Source organism: Cricetulus griseus, chromosome 3 (genome assembly GCF_003668045.3).
Source record: "Cricetulus griseus strain 17A/GY chromosome 3, alternate assembly CriGri-PICRH-1.0, whole genome shotgun sequence".
Lineage (NCBI taxonomy): Eukaryota > Metazoa > Chordata > Mammalia > Rodentia > Cricetidae > Cricetulus > Cricetulus griseus.
This window is the reverse complement of record NC_048596.1, coordinates 52,621,638-52,634,536: the sequence shown is the minus strand read 5'-3', so window position 1 is coordinate 52,634,536 and position 12,899 is coordinate 52,621,638.

The window sequence follows — 12,899 nt, the reverse complement described above, 5'->3', positions numbered from 1 at the left end:
TTACTCTTTAGCTCACTAGGACACTTACTCTGTTGTGGGATGGAGGGCCTGACATTCAAGCCAGTATGGTGGAGGTAGAGGCAAGTGGATGTCTGAGTTTAGGGCCAGCCTGGTCTACATAGCAAGTTCCAGGACAGCCAGGGCTACATAATGAGCTCTTGTCTCAAAAAGAAAAAAAAAAAAAGGAAAAGGAAAAAGAAAAGCTGATTAAGGCTGATTAAGGACTTTAACGAATTTATTACACTTTCATCCTTTGACAGACTTGCTCAGCAGGCAGTCCACTGGGACCCTGATCTTCCTCTGGGCTTTCATCTCGCTGCTCTTCGTCCATCTTTCCTTTGTGGTGTTTGCCTTCCCTCTCTGGAGCAATGTATTCCACCACGCGGTTCACAGTTGCTCCAGGACACAATCTTCACGTTGTGATCTCGGGCTGTTGATGAGAATGGAAAGCTGAGCTAAAATGAGGGACTCGGCAATGTCACACGCTGACGGATGGGATGCACTTCAACTAGACAGCAAGCCAAGCCAGCCTGTCTGCACTGCTTCAGGCTGCACAGAGCCAGGGCGGTAACTAGACCCACAGTGCAAACGAGCTGAGGTGTGTAATAAAGGAAGTTAAATGGCCACAGGCTCTTCTGGAGAAAGGCAGGATTAGGCTGAGGTGTGGAGAGGCCCATATCCTCAGCTGCTGCTGTGTGTCTATGGGTGGACAGTGTGTGCAGCCTCTCTGAGCATTGTCTTCTCCTTCCCTGCAGAGAGTAACAGCTCCATGTCTGAACTGGAATCACCTTGAGTAGCCATTTGTCTAATAGCAGTGGTGTCAGAAGTTCAGATCTTTGCGGCAGCCAGGCTGGCATACTGCCACGCAACAGTTGGGCTTGATGGCCCTGTTCTGCTGGTGTAACAGGAGGAAATTCCCTGAGAGTGTTTCCTCTTTCTCCATACAACCCCAGCAGCTTCCCCTGACTTGGCTTTCCAAAGACAAGAATGTCCTGCCTCCACCGGGGGAGAGGAAAGGAGCCTGAAGCTGGTCTCGCATCTGCAACACCTGTTCAGGACTGCTGGTGGCTGAAAGTCAGATGCCTGTGGCCACTGCTGCCTCAGGGAACCTGGGAGAGGAGGCGCCCCCTCACTCTGCAGAAAGCTTGCTCTACTGTGACCGGGGCAGGAGGGTGGGTGTCTGAGATCCTGGCACAAGAGTGGATCCTGCCACGTGTAAAATCCTGGGAGCTGGGAGTTTTAGCTCATGCATCTAATTCTAGCACTCAAAGGACTGAAGCAAGAGAAATTCCATGAGTTCCAGGCCAGCTTGGGCTACATAGTGAGTGCTAGGCCATCCTACAAAGCAAAACCCTGTCTTAAAACTTTAAAAAAATTTTAATTAAAAAAAAATCTTTTAAAAAGACTGAAGACACAGCCCTGTGTTGAAGCACTGGCCTATGGAGCGCTGGCCTATGGAGCGCTGGCCTACGGAGTGCTGGCCTATGGAGCGCTGGCCTATGGAGCGCTGGCCTATGGAGCACTATCCTATGGAGCACTGACCTAGCATGCACAAAGCCCTGAGATCAATCCTCAGCATTCCACAAACCAGGCATGGTGGTGCATGCCTATAACCCAGAGATGGAAGGCAGAGACAGGATCTTAAGCCCAAAGTCCTCAACTGCATAGTCATTTCAACATCAACCTGAGCTACATGAGATCCTGAGGGAACGAGGGAAGACAAAAGTCAGGGAGGCAAAGAAAAGAAACTTCCATTACAGACAGCATGGCTGGGGAGGCCACCCTAGTAAGTCCCTTCCTCTGTGTTCCTCAGTCCCCTTGGGGATGATGGGACTGTTCTCTGCCTCGACAGATGCCAGGAATGCTGGTTAAGGGCAGAGTCACAGCCTATGTTCCAGGGGTCCAGGAACCACAGGCCTCTACCAGAGAACTCAACTCTTTGGTGGCCTCTTGATTAGTGGCCAGTGGCCATAGGCATCTGGGGCTCCCCACAGCCAGTGGGGCCTCAGGAGAAGTAAGAGGGCAGGGAGGGTCCACTGGTGAAAAGGACGGCACCCAGTGGCCCAGCCAACATCACGGCCAGCCAGTAAGCTGGTACCTCCTCTGTCTCTGCTTCAGTCCCTGCCCTGCCCTGCCCTGCCCTCCCTCAGTGATGGACCATAAGGTGTGAGATGAAATTCCCTTTCCACCCCAAATTGCTTTTGGTCATGGTGTTTCTCATAGGGTCCCTGATTCAACACTGTCAGAGATCAGCCTGCTGGCCACTCTCACTATAACATTTCCACGTCTCCCACCAGACACAAGTGCCTCTGCAGTCCGGTTCCCAATGTCCTGTGTGCTGTAGCTATCACGTCATCTTGCCCTCACAGCAGCTTCTGCAGTCACCAGCTCCATTGTTTGAATTTGTCAGTTAAGGTCCTGAGACACAGACAGGTTCAGGAATTAGCCCCAGGTCAAACAGCTGAAAACCAGAGAGCCTGTTGACACCCAGGTGGAAGGCTTCCCCTGGGCTGCACTCTGAAGACTAGATAAGGGGTTCCTTAGCCATCAACAGAGGGACCCTGACATCCTGCCTCCCCTCTCCTGCTCAGGAAGACACACATGCAGACAAAACACCCATATATGTAAAATAAAATTTTAATTATTGTGTGGGGGCTTGAGACATGGTGTTGTAGTTACTGTTCTACTGCTATGAAGAGACACCATGACCAAAGCAGCTTATAAAAGAAAGCATTTAATTGAGGCTTACAGTTTCAGAGGGTGGGTTAGTTCACCACCATCATGGCAGGGAGTACGGCAGCAGGCAGGAGGCATGGAGCTGGAGCAGGAGCTGAGAGCTTACACCCTATTCAGAAGGTTGAAAGCCGAGAAAGACTGGGCCTGGAGTGGGGGTTTTGAAAACTCAAAGCCCATCCTAGGGACAAACCTTTCCAACAAGGCCAAACCTTCTAATCCTTCCAAGGTGACACCAGCTGCCAGCCAAGCATTCAGATGTCTGAGGCTCTGGGACTGTTGTGTTTCAAACACAACACAGGTTTTCTTTATACAGTCCTGGCTGTCCTGAACTCACTCTGTAGAACAGGCTGGCCTTGAACCACAGAGACCTTCCTGTCTCTGCCTCCTGAGTACAGAGATTAAAGGTCTGTTCGACCATACTTAGCTATTTTTTTAATGTAAGCAAACAAACAAAACAAAAAAGCTGGGCTGATGTTTTTCTGTCAGCTTATCACCTACATATGAATCTACTAATATTTTAACTACTGTCTTCAGTTCCATGACCCCACAGTCAGTGCCCCACCAGACACTCAGGCTGTGACCTGGAGGGACTTCTGGTCCTGCAGCCCTGGCAGATATGTAGATTTAAACTAAATCTCTATCATTCTATTTATCAAAAAAGACTCAGAAGTCAGATGTGGGGGTGAAAACCTGCTAGATCAGAGAGGTTGAGAAGCAACCTGCTGACCTTCCTTTTTGGCTGGCTCATACCAAACCAGAAGAAGCATGAAATTCCAATTCCCTCCCTACTCCTTCCCATGCATCTCTCTATCCATATTCCTGATTCATCCAGACTGTCTATGGCTAATTCCAGTAACTGAGTTGCTGGCTTCTCCCCTGAATCAAGGTTGATTAATTAACGCAAACACAAACTCAGGGTTCACAGTGTGATTGAATGTCCTCCAACATATCCCCCTTTTTGTCTAAATAAAAAGGAATGATTTTAATGCTAACACAGGAAAACTATATACAATAAGAACAATTATCAGTTACAAATTACGTTCACAATGTTCCGTCTATTTGTATTTGGCAAATTCAGAGAAAATACTCTATTATCTATCCTATCTTTCTGAGTCCAAGTTTTATACCTAAACTGCTTCCTATCATAACTTGTGTTACCAGCCTAAAAATATCCTTTTAGACCTTAAAACATTTTCTTAGATAAATAACTTAGGCTTTTATGTCTCTCAACCTTTATAAACTTCTGTGGGCTTTTTTTGTTTGTTTGTTTGGGTTTAAATTTGGTAACACAGAAGACAGTAAAACTATAACTATCTAGTTTTCAATCCCCAGCAGAGACTTGATATTACCTGAGTAAACAGGAAGTGCAGAGCAAACAACTTCCAAAACTATAGAAATGACAGAGACAGCTAGCTGGCTGCCTGGACAGTCACCCATGGTTCCTTTGCAACTTTGGGGCATCCACCTTCAGCCTACAGGCTTAGAGTATCTGACAGACTTTTCTGTGAAGCAGGAAATTTGAAGGACTGTCCTACCTCATCTTGGCAAAGTTTGGCAGTTATATTTCTTTGTGTTCTGCTTGTCCAATTTGGACAGCATTCTGCCAGCAGTCAAGGCAAGGGCAGTTTCTTGCCCAGTGGCTAACTTTGCCACAAAGAAAGCAAACTCCATATGGATGTTCTTTGATGCCCATCATCCTTTTTTGAAGTAGATTGGTGCTGCCAGGAGCACACATGCCTCACTGTCATGAAAAGCCTTATGTTATTAAAACATCTTAAATGCGATGTTCTGTAGATCTCTGAAGTACTTGAAGACCACCTATCTATCTAAAATATATGATTAACCTTGAAAATATATCTAACTACCAGTTTGATTGTTATAGATATTAACCTGCATTTCTTTCTTTCTTTCTCTCTTTCTTTCTTTTTGTTTTTTGGGGTTTTTGGTTTTTTGAGACAGGGTTTCTCAGTAGATTTGGAACCTGTCCTGGCACTCACTCTGTAGACCAGGCTGGCCTCAAACTCACAGAGATCTGCTTACTTCTGCCTCCCAAGTGCTGGAATTAAAGGCTTGCGCCACCCACCATCTGGCTAAAAATATCCTTTTTATTTGAAAAGAAAACTTAAAAGCTGATGTCGAAGATGGTGTGGGTCACATGACAATCTATAGATTTAACATTCTAATATGGAATTAAGACATTTTTCCTTTCATTCCAGTAAGGTAATTTGTGCATTTGTGCCTTTAATAAATTATTCATTATTATTATTATTATTATTATTATTATTATTATTATTTTTCATACCTGATCAGATAAAAGGCATTTGTTAGTTTTATAACTTAGCTTGGATTGAATGACCAAACTGTTTGATAAACTATCACCTTAATCAAGAGGTCTCTTCTGTTCCAATCTAATCTTTATTAATTTTGTAGGAATCCATAGCATTTTGTTTCCTGTGGAAACAAACCATAGTCTCTTGCCCAATGCAACACACTTCCTAACTTCCATTCTGAAATTAAGACATCCTTACAATTCATAGGCTGGTTTAATTCAGCAGTTTTTTCCACAATCCACTGTTTCTCAGCAGCTGTTGTTCTTTTGCTCATTAGCACTTAAAAAAATTTAAAGTTAAGAAAGCACTGTGTAATCCATCTCTGGGGGTCTTTAGTACTCCTTTCTGTTTATTAAGCATATCTTTTAAAGTGTAATTAGATCTTTCTGTAACTGCTTGTCCTGTAGGATTGTGTGGTATACTTGTAATATGCTTTATGTTGTAATGTGCAAAAAACTGTTTCATTTTCCCTTGCTCATTTACATTCATTAATCAGTTCAATACTCCAGAAGGCTGGGCCTCTTTTTTGAATTATCTCTAGGAAAAACATTGTTTCTAGGAACTCCTTGCCTACAATCCCTTTTGGAATGATCTTGTTTGTCACAGCCAAGACATTTGACAATTTGGCTTTTTCCCAAAACCTTTATAGATTACTTTTCCTATTAAAGTTGCATCATAAGTATGAGATCCAATACCAGTCATATTTCTAGTCCATTAATCTACTGGTACTGATCTTGCCTTTAGAGGCCTGATTAGCTTTTTGCATCCAGAATTTTTGGCTTTTTGTTTTGTTTTTGTTTTGTTTTGTTTTTGTTTTTGTTTTTGTTTTTGTTTTTCGAGACAGGGTTTCTGTGTGTAGCTTTGAAGCCTATCCTGGCACTGGCTCTGGAGACCAGGCTGGCCATGAACTCACAGAGATCTGCCTGCCTCTGCCTCCTGAGTGCTGGGATTAAAGGCGTGTGCCATCAACACCTGGCCAATTTTTGGCATTTTTAAAATCCAAAGATTCAATTAATATTTGTCTGATTTCTGGATCTAATACTATTCTATATACAGTTGAGGCCAATCTTTGCAAAAGGAAAAAATCAGTGAGGGTTTCTTTGGGCCTTGTATAATTTTGGTAAATGATTCAGACCTCTTTCGTGATTCTTCAACCTTATCCTAGGCATTTAAGGCTGCTCAAAAACCTAGTGCTGAGGTGTAACCAAATTCAAACTGCCTTTGCAATTTAGCATATAGGCCTTACCCTGGTGACTGATTTGGGGAAGTGTCATGCCTCTAGCCCCATTTCCTTGTTCCAAGGCCCTAGCTTCCTCTTTCCACAATGTTTGCCACCATAACTGAGGCCCAGCTTCCAGTGTTGTGACGACAAATCTTTCCAGTCTTGGGGGATAATCCTGCTCTGAGCTGCCCATGAGTTTAGCATCTGCTTCACATAGGGTGACTGCAACCATATGAAGTTAAGAAAGCACTGTTCCTTAAATCTCCTGAAATCTAATATTTCTATAGGATTCCATATAACTTCTTCATAACCTAAGGTTGGTTTTCTAATAACTTTGGGCTGCTCATCTCCAATTTCATCATTCAGTGGTGCAGTAGGTATCTTATCAGTCAAATTTTCATACTTAAGAGTTATCAAACCACTTTTTAAGGATAAAATATGAATTACCAAAATGATAGTAATTACACTTGGCATTATGTCAATCCCAGCTAATTGGGTTATTCCCTCATTTATTTTTTCATTTGCAAGCCATCAATAGTAGCACTATACAGAGTCCTGGCTTCCTGAATTGTGATATTTCCCATTTTTTTAGATTTATTTATTTATTTATTTATTTATTTATTTAGACAGTATTCTGCCTACATGTCTGCCTGCAGGCAAGAAGAGGGCACCAGAACTCATTATAGATGGTTGTGAGTCACCATGTGGTTGCTGGGAACTGAACTCAGGACCTCTGGAAGAGCAGCCAGTGCTCTTAACCTCTGAGCCATCTCTCCAGTCTGATACTTCCCATTCTTAACATGGGAAAGATTTTTCTTTTTAATATTATTTAACTCTCTCCTTAAGGACTTCCCAGGTGTCTCACCAAATCTGCTTACTTCTCAGTTTGTCCACAGCAACAGCGCCCTTAGCCGTGAGCTCGAGCCCCTCCAGTGATTTCCAAGTATGAGCCATCTTTCCAGAGTTCCTGCAAGTGGTGGAAGCCTACTGGCATGAACTCTCTGTTCGGGTGGCCGTGCCCACACTGTATACCAAATGATATTTTTCCATCAGCTTAGTGGTTGCACATGGATCTACCGACATTTTAATTACTGTATCCCCATGGCCCCATAGTCAGCACCTTGCCCACTCAGGTCAAGGCCTGGAGGAACTTCTGGTAGATTTAAACTAAGTCTCCATTGTTCTATTTACCAAAAAAGACTCAGAAGTCAAATGGGGTGAAAACCTGCTAGATCAGAGAAGCTGAGAAGCAACGACCTTTCTCCTTAGCCAGTGACCCAATAATTCTCTGCTGCCATCCCAAACCAAAAATGACTGCCACACTCAAAGTCCCTCCCTACTCCTTCCTGTGTGTCTACCCATCTTTCTGGATCCTCTAGACTCTGTGGATAATTCTGGTCAACTAGTTGCTGGCTCTGCCCCTGAACCAAGGTTGATTTTATTTAAATGACGCAAAGGCAAACTTGGTGCTCACAGTGGTGCTCGCGGTGTGACTATCTTCAAGCATGTGTAACTGTTTTCTCCAAGACTGAAACACTACATCCTGCCCAGAAGCTCCTTAAACAGGGAGGTAAGCAACTCAAAATTGCTTCAGGAAGTTCCTGAAACTCACCAGATTCACCAGGACTCCCCAGCCAGAGCAAGCTGTAAAAGCTCTGATCTCGTGGCCCTCTGGGAAGACCACGAGATCAGAGCAGTTGTCTGAAAAAAGCAGGGGAGAGCCAAGCTTCCTGGAAGAGGTTTAGACCACTGAGGCACCGGGAAAGGACACTCTCCAACCTGCTGAGCTACCTGCAGGCTGTGCAGTGAGCTCCACATTCCCAGCTTTGTGAGCGGTCACCCATACTGGGGTGGGCTTTGGTGACACAGCTCTTGGAATCGTTTCTGCTCTGCTAACTCCTTACCCCATATTCTTATAAGTCACCCCAATAAAACTCCTTGGGTCACCAAGTTGGACTTTGGTGTTATCCGTACTTTAGTCTGCCATGGGTTCCCTATCTGGGTTGAGTAGATGAGTACGTTTTGTCTCCCCAGGAAAAGTTTTGTCACACAACAATGGTGCACACCTTTAACTCCGGCACTCCAAAGGCAGAGGCAGATGGATCTCTGTGAGTTCAAGGTCAGCCTGGTCTACAAAGAAAGCTCCAGGAACCCAGGGCTATTACACAGAAAAACCCTGTCTCAAAATAATAATAATAATAATAATAATAATAATAATAATAAAAGATCCAACCCTTTGGGGACCTGGACCTGAGCCTCTCCCTTGATTTCCTGAACTCGGGGTTTTTTTCTTCCTTCTTGGGAGGATGTATCTATCAGAATCACCATTTAGAACCCAGCCTTGCACCAGCAGTAGGTCTGTCTCTACTACCATTGAGGCTTTCAGAACCAAATGAGCAGTAGGGGCTGAGCTGGAGTTTGAACATCTCTGCAATACCAGGTATGGGCCCAAATACAGCACTCAGTGTGGGCCCACAGCCTGGACATCTGCTGTTGCCATGCACTCACCCCTAAAGCATACTTACCCCAGCCAATCCAGCAGAGGAGGGAGTCACCTGCCTGGTTCATGCCCCCCACACACTCCACCTGCCACACTCTAGAAGGGAAGAACCAAGGTTCTGGCTGCATCTAGCAGTTTCTGGAGCACCACCCGGTGAGGGCAGCGGGAACTTTTGGTGACAGAGTCTCTTTTCTTTTCTGAGGGGCTTGTGTTGGGGCTGTGGCGGGGAGACAGGGTTTCATACAGCCTCAAGTACCCTGTGTTCAAAGGATGGCCTTAAAACTCCTGGTCCCCTGCCTTCACCTACCAAGTTCTGGAATTACAAGGCTGCACCACCACACCCAGTTTATGCAGGGCTGGGAATAAAACTCAGATGGTTCACACCTTGGACAAGCACTCTATGCAGCACTACTCAGAACAGCAGGGAACTGAAAAGTCCTGGCAGCCAAAAGTAGAAGCAATCTAAATAAATGGTGGAAAGGAATGTCTGTGGCTGCACAAAGTAATTAAAAAATATAACTGGGGATGGAAATGGTCACCACCAGCCTCTGAGTTTGAGATGTGCTGTGAGAATCTAGCTACATACTTATGTCATTGCAATTAAAATTCATATCCATAAGAAAATGGGGGGCTGTGGATATGGCTCAGATGACAGAGCTCATGCCTCCTACGTACGAAGCCCTGTTTTGGAACATGTGTTCTAATAGGTCTTAATAATGAGAGCCTGGAGTCAGATATCAGGGGATGAATGCTGAAAGATCAGAGACGCAGAGTAGCCAGCCACTAGAGTTCTTACCTCTACAACATCCTCAGACTGGACAGACCAAGTTCCTGTCTCCTCTCACCTATATTCCTCCCTCCACTCAGGCATCTCATTTCCTGTCTGTCTGTACATGTTGTTTTTCACTTTTAATTGTTGCTGCTTTTTAAGCTTTGGCTATTCTATTCAGCAACTGCCACTCTGCCTTTACCAGCAACGGCTGGGCCCCAAGAGCCGAAGCCTGAGGGAATTCTGTTCCTTCAGGCACCGACTCTTTCAAAGCTACTAAGGAAACTTATTTAAACCTCTGTCCCATTAAAGAACTCAAGATTCAAAGGTTGAGGAAGACTCCTGCTTCCCAAAGAGGCTGAATAGCAAGCAGCTCACCTAGTTCACCTCCTTGAGTTGTCCAAGAAGTCCTTGTGTGTGTTCCTCTCCTTATAAACCCTTTCCATCTAGCCCCTCAATACAACTTCCTGTCAGCTAGCTGCTGATCCAGCCTCCCGACAGCAGGTGAATTTTATTTAATCAAGCACATCTTTGCATCATTAAACAAATGTTCCAGAGAATAAATAAAAATAACACTTCAAAATAATATTCTACAACATGTACAGACCTCCAGACAGAGCTAGTGGCTAGCTCCACCCTCTGGTCTTCAGGCAAGCTTTATTTGTATATAAATAAATATATATAAATATATAAATATATAAATATAAATAATATAAATTATTTGTATATCTGGAGTATAATCCAGATATCACCAAATTTTCCCTTTTTTTGTCTAAAAATAAAAATAGAAGGTTATAACTAATATAAGAAAAACTATATACAGTAAGTACAATAACTATATACAATACATATAGGCAATAAATACATCACCAGTGTCTTGTCCATTTGCATTTGACGAATTCTGAGAAAATACTCCATATCTATTCTATCTTGGTGAGTTCAAAAGGTTGTACCTAATTCACTTTCTGTCCTAACTTGCATTACCAAAACTATCCTTTATGTCTCTCAATCTTTTACTTTTTACATTTCTTTAGTGAATTTCTTTTCTGAATCCGGTAACAAGGAAAACTATAACTATAACTATAAAGTCTTCAACTCCATCAAAGACCTGAGAAGGAAATAATATTACCTGAGTGAGCAGGAAGTACAAGCAAGCAACTTCCAATAAATGTGAGATAGTTGCCCAAGGTTCCTCTGCAACATTGGGGCATCCATCTTTGGCTTACAGGCCTAGCATATCTGACAGACTTTTCTGTGGAGCAGAGCATTCTGAAGGGCTGTCCTACCTTGTCATAGCAAAGTTCAGCAGTCTCTTTCTTTTGTGTCTTGCTTGTCCAGTTTGGACAGCACACTGTCAACAGTCGAGGCATGAGAACTTTACTTGCCAAAAAGAAAGTAAACTCCATGTGGAGTTTCTTCAGTGCCCATCGTCTTCTCTGAGGCATATTGGTACTGCCAGGAGTAGACATGTCTCATTGTCATAAAAAAAATCTATAATATTAAAACATGTTAAGTGCTGTATTCTGCAAATCTCTGGTGTTTGAAGACAGCCTGTCTATATAAAATATATATATGTTTGACCTTGAAAACATACCTAACATGACTACCAGTTCAATTGTAATAGGTGACTAGTTGCTAACTGCAACTAGTTTATAAGGAGGGGGTTATTATCCTAAATAGTAGGTAATAATAACTTTTAAGAGCTAAAATTTTGCCTTACATTGTTAAATGAGTTGCATAGGTACCATACCCTGAACAAAATTAGAAATGTACTTACAGCCGGTGAGTGATGGTGCAAGCTTTTAATCCCAGCACTCAGGATGCAGAGGCAGGTGGATCTCTGTGAGTGTGAGGGCCTGGTCTTTAGAGTGAATTCCAGGATAGGCTCCAACGTTACACAGAGAAACCCTGTCTTGAAGAAAAACCAAAAAGAAAGAAAGAAATGTATGTACAGTATGTTCTAACAAAAATAATCTCAACTTTGTATCAATATACAAAAATTCCAAGCCACTGTAAAATATTTAAAACTAGTAGTTGCTTTTTTGCTTAAAAGTAGATTCAATAGGGGGGCTGAAGAGATGGCTCAGCGGTTAAGAGCACTGACTGTGAAAGACTTAAAAATTAGCAAAGAAATATAGCCCAGATAAGGAAACTCTCCAAACTGAATGTAGGGCAGCCTAACCCAGAAACTAAGGCCACTGCTATGACTTAGGGCCTGGAATTTACCAGCTTACAAGGCCATAAGATAGATAACTGGGTACCAAGAATTCCCAGATGGCCACCCTCCCAGAGGGGCTCATGGAGGAAACAGATTGCCCCACTGGCCAATGTGTCAATAATTAAGAATTAAGGGTCCCTATGAAATAAAGAGATAGCTAGCATTTGCTCAAGCAAGATAAGCATATCCTGAGGTCTGCAGGTTTTACAACTGGTGGGTCAGGAGGCCATCTGATTCCCAGCCCTCTCCTCAAGACAAAGGGCCTCCTAGGAACCCATGACTCTGGTCACGGCCCTCCCTAAGCTTGTGGTTTTTGCCTTTAAAAACGCCTGTGCCTGGGGGATGGAGCTGCTCTCTAGCCTGCATACTGAGAGAGCCGTTTGTACAAACGTCCACCTTTCATTAAAGCCTCTTGCTGTTTGCATCAAGTTTCCACTTCCTCATGGTGATTGGGGTGGTCGCAGTGCTGGGAAAAGATTCTGGAGGCCTGAGCTTCCGGGGGTTCTTACTTTTGGGGGCTCATCCTGGATTTGCGATGTGTCTTGTTATGTCTCTTGCTGTTTTGTTGGTTTGGCGCCATGACTTGGATTTGATCTGTGCCTGCGCAGGCCTTGTATTTGGTTATTTGGACCACAGGGGGAGACAGACGTGTCCTGAGACCCTGGGTCACGCCCTGGACGAAAGTCTAAGGGTTGTTTGATTTGGACCATAGGGAAAGCAGACGTGCCTCAGAGGCAGACGTGTCCTGAGACCCCTTGATCCCGCTCTGGATGAAAGTCCAAGGGTTGTTTGTAATTTTGGTTTGGTGCCATGTCTGTAATTTGGTCCGCAGTGAGGTTTGTCCTGTCTGTTGTATCTGTCCTGTTGTTCTTGTCATTTGTGTTAATCTCTGTTCTCTCACTGGGGCTAGCCATCTGACCCTAGTCTGTGTTACTGTGCTGTCTGCCCAAGTTTCACATTTGTGCTGTGTGTTTGTTCTTCTTTGTCTCAGCGCTGTGTTTGTAGTTTGTTTGTCTGTTTGTCTTGCCTTGAGGGACGATGACTCGGCATGGAATCTAACAGGACAGACCCCTTCCCTTTGAAAAACAGAGACTTTGCTGCCGCAGTGGCTCCAGGCGGGAAGT